Below are 11,132 nucleotides of genomic sequence, written 5' to 3' on the forward strand. Positions count from 1 at the left end.
CCCCCTTTTACTCCTCCTTTCTCGTACTTACAGAGAAACGTCTTGTGTTTTAAACCACCACAGGGACTCATCTTTTCTCACAAATCCAACTTCAAAATCAATTTCTAGGGCAAATTTGCTTTAAGTAATTATTTCAACAAGTCAATCAAAGAGTTAATGACAATAAAAATCCTTATTTTAAACAGAATGGGTCATATTGTTCTCCCAGTTATCAGTTATGGGGAGTCGCATAAGTATAACTGAGAGAATTTGACCCAACAGATTGAATTCCTCCCTGATGCAGTGCTAGTAACTTCATTGGAGTTGTACCAGGGATAAATTGGGCCCATTGCAAGTTCAGCTCTTTCCCACCCTTAGGGTTATTTGTGAAGAGTGTTGTTATAACCTGTTTCCAAACCCAACCATTGTGCGTCATTATGATTTTCTTTTGATTCTGTTACCAGGTGAACAAAGAAACGCATACAGCTGTGGCACAGGCTCTCAGACTGTCAGCCGTGGGGTGTTTCCCTGCTACATATTTGATTGGTAGGGGACACAGTGGACTTTGGCAACTATTTGAAAAGTTACATACAAGTTTAGATCTAAAATTAATTGGGGATTAAAGTAACTAAGTAGCAGGTTAAGAATAAACGTGTTACATCAGAAATCTATTTTCACTGAGAAAACCTTCACTGTAAGACAACATTTTATAATTATGGATCAGGTCCTCAGCTGGTATAAATCGGCATAGCTCCAGTTACTTTAATGGTCAGTCACTTCAGTGTAGTTCTGCTAATTTACATCAGCTGAAGATCTGACCCTGTATGTAGAGCTCCATTCTGCAAGCTCTCAATGTGTGGCTCTCTTATTGAAATCAGCGGGAATGGCATGAATGGAAGTCTTGTACAATTTCTCCCATATGGCTGTGTAACTGTCAGTGTACATACTGTATAAATACTGATAATTTAATAATATGAATTATGTTGGAAGCTTCTTAAAGACACAGGCCCAGATCCATGACTGTGGCTGACGAGCACAAAGCAGAACTCATGATGTGGAGGTGCAAAGGTGGCTTTAAAATGTCTCAGTTTCTTATTTTACTAACAAAGCCCAGTGTCTACTGCTGATAGCACAACAGAATCAATATAGCTATGGGAGAGTGAGTTGGATCCTCTCCATTCTTATGCATCATTGGTAAAATTGTTGGCTACATTCAGATTCTAGAATCTTGATAATTGGTGACCATGTGAGACACAGTAGAACCCAGATTGAACTTCAGAACCCAGGTTGAAATTGCAGGGATTCCAGTTACAAAAATAATCTATTTGACTTTCAAACTGAGCCAATTTGATAGGGAACTCACCTAAGAGGTAACAATTATGGAGATCCACAAGGTAACTCTTTTGAGGCTATCTAACAACTAGTAGCTTTGCTGAGTACATTCAGCTTCTCTGTTGCATGCAATATACTACACGACTCCTAAAGTGTCTTGCTCTGGCACACAATGATTCTTGCTTAAAATCTGGATTGTCTTTACTTCATTTGTTCCAAAGTCCTGGGCTAAAGAACACAGGGAAGCATTGTCCAAGACATTACAACAGCCTGGTGTGATTCATTGCAAAAGGAAGGAGGGAAACTATATATGGTAGTTAACAAAAAGAAGGAGGGAACTGTATATTTTCAGTCTCCCTTGTTTTTTGCCAGCTTGTATATTATTTTATCATCCAGTGGGAAACTCAGAATTTGTTTGCATTGCTTGCTATGTTCAACAGAGCTACCTTTACGTAATCTGAACCAGGGAAAGTAATGGGTCATATGATTTATGTTTTGCAGCCTGTGCACTGCAAATGCGTGTGTGAAGGCACGGCACCTTCCATAGCAGAGGTGCACAAACTACAGCCCGCAGGCCACAAACTACGGCCCCGGGACCCTCTTGCCCAGTCCTTGAGCTCCTGGCTGGGAAGACTAGCCCCCGGCCCCTCCCCTGCTGTCCCCCCTCCTGCACAGCCTCAGCTCGCTGCGCCACCAGCGCTCTGGCCCACTGCTCCTGCTGGGCAGCGCGGCAGCGTGGCTGGCTCCAACTGGGCAGTGGGGCTGCGAGTTCCTGCTGCTCTGGGCAGCATGGTAAGAGGGCGGGGAGCGCGGGGGTCCTGGGAGGAAGTCAGGGGACACGGAGCAAGGGGCGGTTGCATGGAGCGGAGATTCTGGGGGGGCGGGACCGTCAGGGGGATTGGATACGCATGGGAGTCCTGTGGGGGGGGGGGACTGTAAGGGGGTGGGGGTGTGGATAGGGGTCGGGGCAGTCAGGGGACAGGGGGGGATTGGATAGGGGGTGGGGTCCCAGGAGGGGGTGGTCAGGGGACAAGGAGCAGGGGGGGTTGGATGGGTTGGGGATTATTAGGGCAGGGGCCAGGCTGTTTGGGGAGGCACAGCCTTACCTACCTGGCCCTCCATACAGTTTTGCAACCCACAGTATTCTTGTCAGCAAGTTAAGGAAGTATGGGCTGGAAGAATGCACAATAAGGTGGGTAGAAAGCTGGCTAGATTGTCGGGCTCAACGGGTAGTTATCAATGGTTCCATGTCTAGTTGGCAGCTGGTATCAAGTGGAGTGCCCCAAGGGTCGGTCCTGGGGCCGGTTTTGTTCAATATCTTCAGAAATGATCTGGAGGATGGTGTGGATTGCACTCTCAGCAAATTTGCGGATGATACTAAACTGGGAGGAGTGGTAGATACGCTGGAGGGGAGGGATAGGATACAGAAGGACCTAGACAAATTGGAGGATTGGGCCAAAAGAAATCTGATGAGGTTCAATAAGGATAAGTGCAGGGTCCTGCACTTAGGACGGAAGAACCCAATGCACAGCTACAGACTAGGGACCGAATGGCTAGGCAGCAGTTCTGCGGAAAAGGACCTAGGGGTGACAGTGGACGAGAAGCTGGATATGAGTCAGCAGTGTGCCCTTGTTGCCAAGAAGGCCAATGGCATTTTGGGATGTATAAGTAGGGGCATAGCGAGCAGATCGAGGGACGTGATCGTTCCCCTCTATTCGACATTGGTGAGGCCTCATCTGGAGTACTGTGTCCAGTTTTGGGCCCTACACTTCAAGAAGGATGTGGATAAATTAGAGAGAGTCCAGAGAAGGGCAACAAAAATGATTAGGGGTCTGGAACACATGAGTTATGAGGAGAGGCTGAGGGAGCTGGGATTGTTTAGCCTGCAGAAGAGAAGAATGAGGGGGGATTTGATAGCTGCTTTCAACTACCTGAAAGGGGGTTCCAAAGAGGATGGCTCTAGACTGTTCTCAATGGTAGCAGATGACAGAACGAGGAGTAATGGTCTCAAGTTGCAGTGGGGGAGGTTTAGATTGGATATTAGGAAAAACTTTTTCACTAAGGTGGTGGTGAAACACTGGAATGCGTTACCTAGGGAGGTGGTAGAATCTCCTTCCTTAGAGGTTTTTAAGGTCAGGCTTGACAAAGCCCTGGCTGGGATGATTTAACTGGGATTTGGTCCTGCTTCGAGCAGAGGGTTGGACTAGATGACCTTCTGGGGTCCCTTCCAACCCTTATATTCTATGATTCTATGATTCTATGATGTGGACCTCAGGCCAAAAAATTTGTCTACCCCACTCTGTGGTCAGATGGAGCATTGCACAGAGCTCACTTAGTCTGGTGGGGCAGTCAGTCGACCCCCTCTTGCCTGAGTCTCTATGACAGTCTCATTCTGGGCTTCGCAGGGTGTTAGTTTCAGTCCCACTGCATGCATGGGTTTCCCTTTATACTTGACAGGGTTATCTGATCCTGGTTCTCAGGGGGTCTGAACACCTCTTTTGGTTCTTACCACCTGATTGAAGAATTGGTAAGAGAACCCCAGCCCACCCATGCCACTGGGTTCCAGTTCGGGGCCTTGAAACTAGGCTGGTGGAATTAAGCCTCAACAATTCCTTCTGCTGTGCCCTGAGCTTGTTCTTCTCTCCCTTGGGTCTGTAGGCTTCTCCAGCCTGTTGATCCAGTCATCCCATCTCTAGGGTTTTTTTTCTCTGGGCAGCTTCTCACCAGCTAGTGGGCAGGACTTTCCTTCTCCAGCCTGCTTATTTCTTGGCAACCCCCTTGCTTCTCAGCTCTTTTATTTTCCCAGCCGCTGTGAGCCTGCCAATCAGTGCTGGTGAGCAGTTCCCGCATTAACCCCTTGGTTGCCAGACCAGCATGGGCTATATACACCCCATGACACAGCTCAATGATCATACTATGATTTCAGACAAATAAATTGTTTGGAAACTCTGCGGGGCTTGTTCAGTTTGTATGACTTCTTTCCTGACCCATCTCTTCTGATCTGCATCACTATAACGCTAATAAAAAGTGTCCTTGGCTTTTTGTTTAATGAATATGGTCACCCAAGAGTTATTGGACATGCATCTGTTGAAAATGACCTAAAGTAGAAGATTAGGTAATAGTTTCACAGAATGGCCTCCAAGATATTCTGCAGCGACCCAAGGGGGAAGAGAAAAAAAGGCATGGAAATATAAATGGACTCTAGTGCACTTCAGATTACTTTTAAGACTCTCTTGTTTGGCATCAGCTGTTCCTAAAACTGTGTCCTGTAGTTTGCTACGAATTACACCTAGCTCTCAGTCCAATTTAATTGCAACTCTGGGATGATAGGACCATTCCCTAAAGAATTGGAGGAGGGAAAGGAGAAAGCATATTGCAGTCATTCATTCCACCTCTGCCTAACAAGGATGAGTGGCCCTCTGATCTGCAGTAGAAAAAAGTTAAGAGCTCAAAGTACTATTGCAAAGAGCTGTAAAACTACTGGGATTGCAGAATGCCCACGAAGGGCAAAGGAAGAAAAACTGTTTGGGTCTGCGAGCCGCCACGAGAGGTTTTGGGAGGTATTTCTGGCTCACGAAAGTCAGTTCTGGATGGCTTCAGGGTAGTTTTCCAAATACCAGCAGGGAGGAAATGACCAGGAAAGGAACAGGTTCAGAGAGCCTGATTAAAGTGATATGGGCCAGCACTGACATTTCACTGAAGCAAAGGATGGTCTTGTGATTAAAGCAGATTAGTCAGGAGATCTGGGTTCAATCCCAGCGATGCTACAGAGTCCCTGTGACTTGGAGAAATCTCATAAACTTAATTTGCCTCACTTCCCCATCTATAAAATGAGGTTAATAGTGCTGCTTTCCCCCCACCCGTTGTGTGTCTTGTCAAATCAGGTTGTAAGCCAGACGTGATGCATGAGGGAAGGGAGGGCACACATGGACTGAGCATTCTCAGCATCATCTTCTGAAGCCACTACCTTCACTCTGCCCACCACTATCAGCAGGCACTGGTCATCTGTCTTGTACTCTTCATGGCAGGGCCTCTTTCACACTCTGTGTACGTACAGATCCTAGCACAGTAGGACCCTGATCTCAGTTGGGGTCTCTAGGCAGTGGTGCTGGAACAATTTGTATAGTGGGGTTGCTGAGAACCACTGAACCAAACTGTAAACCCTGTATATGATGGTAACCACTTCATGCCCGAGGGTGCGGCAACACCCCCAGCACCCTTCGTTCCAGCTCCTATGTCTCTAGGCACAACTGTAATATAAATAATAGCAAGTTTAGTTAATTAAAAGACATCCCTCAAAATCCTGACAGTCTTCCTTTTAGCCCCTCATCCCCCAGTTTCCTCTGTCCCCGCAGTCTTGTCTCCCGCTGCACTTTTCCTTCTTGCCCCCAAAGTAATCCTCACATTCCTGTGTTTCCATATGGTCTCCTGCCTTGGCCACAAATGGTGAATAGCAGGCACCTATCTTCTCTGAGGGCACCTTGGTTTTAAACTCATTGGAAACAAAGGGAGATGGAGTCGGTGGCCATCGTTACTCCCGCAGCCTCACTTCCATGTTCAAATGGTGGCATCTTAGTGAGGACAGCCTGGCTTCAGTCCAGCTGAGAACAATGAGAGATGCCATTTTTAGCAAGGGTAAAAATCATAAAAATGATGTAACTTTTCTTGGTATCAATATAAGCAGCTTTAACAAATACACCTAAACCCATGACAGCTGTCAACTATTTAGTGGTCATGGCTGATTTAGAGGATGTAATTATGTCTGCCAGCTGGTAACCAGAGGCTAGAGTAGTTGTCACCGAGCAAAGAACTTTACTAGAATAAGGAAAACAGTATTACCCCTAAAGCTATACTTGTCACTCTCCCCCTCTCTCTTTAGCTCACTGTAGAGCTTCTGTCTACTACTTTCTCCAGCTCCTCCTTGCCTGGTTTCCTGATACAGATTTAAAGAAAGAGTATGCATAACCTTGCTGTTTCTGCTGGAATTTTCTGTCTGCATATCTTACAGATTTGGTGCATCACAACACCACTGCAGAAGAAATCCTGGAGGTGCTCCAGAAATCAATCAAGCATCAATTTTTTTTACAGGAGCTTTCAGAAAAAAAACCCCAGCCTATTCTTACTGTACTTCATAATGTGATAGATATGCTCAAAAATCTTGTTTCACCTCAAACTCCTTCCTTTACTGCAAGTACTCTTCAGCAAGTGTTATGTTCAGATTAACTTCCCTGAAAATGTCATGAAATTAGACAAGAGGAAAAAAAATAAATAGAAATCCAGGCCTTATTGAGAGTAAAGATTCAATACAGAAATATTCCTAATCATTATATCAGACTCCAAAATCTAGAACTAGATTTGACTTAATATCAGCGAATGTCAAATGCTTTGACAGAGGTAGTTGCAAAGTCTTGGTAAAATGGTTACTGCAGAACTGCCATAGTGCACACGCCACAGTAGATTACATGACACTACCATAATCAGCATTTCCTGGGTTTCCTCTTCATGTGACTCAACACCAAGACATAGGTACAAATATTTACAAAAAACCAAACCCAGAAACCAATATGAAGCCACATCACTAACTGATTTATACTTCAAGCCTGAGAGAGGTCTACAATGAATAGGCAGTCTGACACTAACCGGGCAGAGAATAAAAGGGTTGGGTTGGAGGAGAAATTCCCTTTCTCAGTGGGTTATGCAAAATCAGAGGAAGGAAGGAAGCAGCTAGTGATTTGACTAGGAGTGAAGTAAGAACCCACCTAGAGGGATGAAAATTTCAAAGCTTGAAGAAATCAGAGCACCTGATTCTCCTCTCATACTGTTATAAATTCAGAACAAACCCTTTGAAGTCAATGGGACAGATTCTGATTTCAGTTACACCAATGTAAATACTGAATAACTCCACAGATACCAGTGTAGATACTCTGGGGTTACAGTGATGTAAATGAAACCCAATCTGTCTCAATGGTGCTGCATCAGTGTGAATGGATAATCAGGATCAGAGACGGTAACTCCTATATTGTACATTCTACTCAGGTGCTGCAAAAGGTATTGAGGGAGGGTGGGGAATGGACGGGGTGCAGACTCTACATAATGAATGTGGAGAGCATGAAACAGTGCTGGATCAAGAGGAAATAAAGACAAGCCTGGCAGACAATGGGGAGTCAGGGTTGAAGACATCACTTTTAAAACAACCGATGATGGACATCGTAGTGCTGAGCAGAGGTAACAGCAAAATGACACAGGGTATATGAGTAATGTACATGAACAGTTGCTTTCTGGGAACCTATCATAACGTTGCAGACCCCCCCAAAAAAGTGTTTTGGATTCAACTGAGGTTTTGGGCAAACCTTCCAAAGGTGACCTTGTTTTCTACAAAACAGTTTGCCCATTCCCAGTAAGCAGCAATATTTGGGCCCCGAGACTCTTCAGGAATGAGCTGAAAAGAAAAGAACAGCAGATTGGCTGGCAGCGATACCATGGAAGGAAGAAGGGGATGCTCCTCCCATGGAGCATTCATGTCTAGGAAGTACCAGTTTTCCCCAAAGTTTTTGTTCAGTAGAATCAAGAAGTATGTGGGCTAGATTCCACCTGGGTCCCCAACAGTGGAAAGGTTACTGGGGGAGAGGGTTATGAGGGTGGAAAATGGTTAAAACATCTTCCCCTTGCTCCAGGAGCAGTAAGCAACAAGAATAGCCTAAAAATGGGAGGCACTGGGTAGGAAAGGGGCATGGCCAGAGTGGCTGGAAGATGATCTGACTGAAGGTATCCCTCTGCAGTTTCTGCCAGCCGAACTCCTCCAGCATCTGTATGTCAGTCTAGTATTTATACAGCACTTATCACCCCAGTAACTAGGTACTGTCCCATTCCACGGGATCATGGCATAAACTAAAACTTCAGGCAGAAATCCTGAGTTAAATTAAGGGGAAGCTAAAAGCAGAGAGCAATTTCCCCACCTCTTTCTGGCTTGGGTAAGCAGTGCTCCCTTACAGCTCCCTTTCCTCCTCAGCTGATGCCCTGAGAGCTCCCCCTCTGTTTCATTCCCCTTTAACTACTGGTTACAGTGGCAACATAACATGCCCCTCTCCCCCTTCCCCCCTCCCCCCCGCCCGGGGTAAAGAATCTTTTCCTGGGTATAGAGATCTGGCAGTGGGAGAGAGATATAACTCACACTTCCCTGTGCCAGCACTAGTGAGTCTGGCCTCATATTTCAAAAACTGGGTTAGTCTAATAACTTGCCGAAGTGTTTGGGTCACATTCTGTGCTGATTTAAATCCTGCACAGGCCCATTGCTTTCAGGGCAGTTGCAGAGAATTTGCAAACTTAAGCTGTAGAGACCCATTGCAGTAGTATGAATTGAAGATATACAACTTACCATCTAGTGGGGAATCAACTCTCTTGCCTGATAGACAGGAAAATCCTTCTGGTGCATTATATCACTGTCTCTCTTTTCTTGTATGCTGCCAGAGCAGGTTTCCTGCAACACAATGGCCAGAACTATGAAATTTCATGATATTTGCCAGGCAAATTGGAACTGCAAATGATGCTGCAGCTGCAGTCTTTTCTTGGCTAGTAAGCCTGATAGCCACATTGATCCTTCTCAAGTACAGTGAGATATAACCTTTATTTTTCACTACATCCAATTTCTTTAGATCATTTTTGTCATTCAGAGCACTGGCAATCTTTATGGGTAGGTGAGCACAGAAATGTTCCAGGTTGTATTATAAGGAGTATATGAGAGGTGTGACAAGGAAAGGAGGCATTATGAGTATCTCAGAGAGATTACAAGGAAGGCAGATGCAGTATTATAAGAAGTATTTGAAAGGCAGCATGTGGAACAGATATATAGTATTATAAGGAGATACTGACAGTGTTATTATAAGGAGCACTAAGTATCAAAGGATGGAAGATATTTGGGACATTTGGGAAGGAAGAAAAATATTATAAGGCATATGAGTGATGAGACAAGGAAGGGAGCTATTTTGTGACATCCCTGATGCCTTTTATCATAACTGCTGTATTTATCACCCATCATAAACAATTCAGGGATGAGCAGATATTTGGGGCTTGGATAATCCGGGGCTGATGAAGCCACATAAAAGGCTATTGGCAATTTAATGATTGTGATTTATGAAATTACTTGTGCTGTATGATTGAAAATGTCCTGCCTAAGGAGCCAGTCCTGTGAGGCACTGGGCACCTAAAGTGAAGTCAACAGGGACCTGATTTGCAGAGGTGCTGAGCACCCACAGTTGTGATGAAGTAAATGGAACCTGCAGGAGGTCAGCACCTCGGTGCTGTGGGAGTGGAAGGCACTCAGCACCTGGCAGGTTCAGGTCTAAAGTGTCACACTAGGGCTGTGACAAATATGTTTAATAAACTTCTGTCACCACCATGAGTATGCACGTGCATACACACACTCTCCACAGATAGTCTGGAAAGGCACTATGCCCCTGCATCTTCTACAGTTAAAATGATAAAAATGTAATGTCTAGCTAAAGGCAATCAGGAAAGCAGTAATTATCACAGCAGGCCTGAAAATCTAAGTGCTACTTTGGAGGGGCAGGGTGATAGGAAGGAGATACAGCATGTCTTGAATGCAGTGCAGTGAGGGAAATAACTTTTCTTTTTAACTAGAATAGCTTATTCCTCCTTTCTTTAGTAACTAGCAAACACGAACTATTCCATACTGCATAACTATTTCTGTATATTCTCCAGGCCCTCATCCACAGACACCTTCACTCCTCTGTTATATCCATCCTTAAACCCAGAACTTCAAGCAATCCATTCTCCCTCCTCCTACTCCTCATTAGCAATCTCCTTAAAACTCCCTCTCCTCAAGTGGTGTCCTGTGTTTGTCTTATTTTTGGTATGCACTTTTCAGGCAGGGCATGTGTATAAATTTGTGAGGCTATATAAGCGTATCATGATAATGCTAATGATTGTCATTAATAATTAATACACATTTGCATCAGCAAAAAACCTGTCTCAGGCTTCTCTTGCAAATGTAAAACGTGCCATGCCTTTTAGATGACAACAGGAGATATATGGTGTGGGCCATATTATACAATGGTGTAAGCAGCAAGCAGTCAGGTCCTCTAACCTGCACTATTTGGCATTTTGGGGAACTGCAAACCAGGTGGAACTTACATGCTGAAGGGTTTAGTGGGAAAAGATGTATGATAAAACTCGACACCTCAGTGCTGAAGTGACATTCATTCTGCATACCTGCTGATTGCCAAATAGGAGCAAGTTGCACTACTCTACCCACTTACATAAGGACATAAGAATGGCCCTACTGGGTCAGACCAAAGGTCCATCTAGCCCAGTAGCCTGTGTCCCGACAGTGGCCAATGCCATATTCCCCAGAGGGAATGAACAGAACAGGGAATCATCAAGTGATCCATCCCATCACCCTTTCCCAGCTTCTGGCAAACAGAGGTTAGGGACACTGTCCCTGCATCCATTTTCTTCCTGATTTTCCTCAATACGAAACTTATATCCACAGTTATGCCACCGCCAGATTTGGATGAGAGGCTTCCATGGCAGTGGCACCTGCTTATACCAACGGCCAAATTTTGTCTGCCTTACATTGGTGTAACCCCAAGTCTAGGTAGGGTAGGGTCTCTCCCACTAGACAGTGACCCAAGCACTTCGGAACAAGTGTAGTTGTTAGAGGCTAAGATATCAGTCTATGAAGAATGAGTGATGCTAAGGGAAGACTGGAACCAGGAATTGTTTTGCTCATTATAAATAGTTATGTTTATGAAGCGAGAGTCAGAAGTCCACAGAGTGCTTTGAGTTACCTGGAAATCCTGATC

General features: G+C 44.9%; 1 long non-coding RNA gene across 2 annotated transcripts in view; it reads right to left on the reverse strand.

The window, feature by feature from the left end:
* Positions 1–8,784, reverse strand: part of LOC142073215 (uncharacterized) — a 184,042-nt gene extending 175,258 nt beyond the window's left edge. For both annotated transcript variants that reach the window (XR_012669965.1, XR_012669964.1), the window contains exon 1: positions 8,687–8,784. This is a non-coding gene — a long non-coding RNA (uncharacterized LOC142073215). The remainder of the gene's footprint in view (positions 1–8,686) is intronic.
* Positions 8,785–11,132: the final 2,348 nt, after the last annotated feature.

This window comes from Caretta caretta, chromosome 9, assembly GCF_965140235.1.
Source record: "Caretta caretta isolate rCarCar2 chromosome 9, rCarCar1.hap1, whole genome shotgun sequence".
NCBI classification, from domain to species: domain Eukaryota; kingdom Metazoa; phylum Chordata; order Testudines; family Cheloniidae; genus Caretta; species Caretta caretta.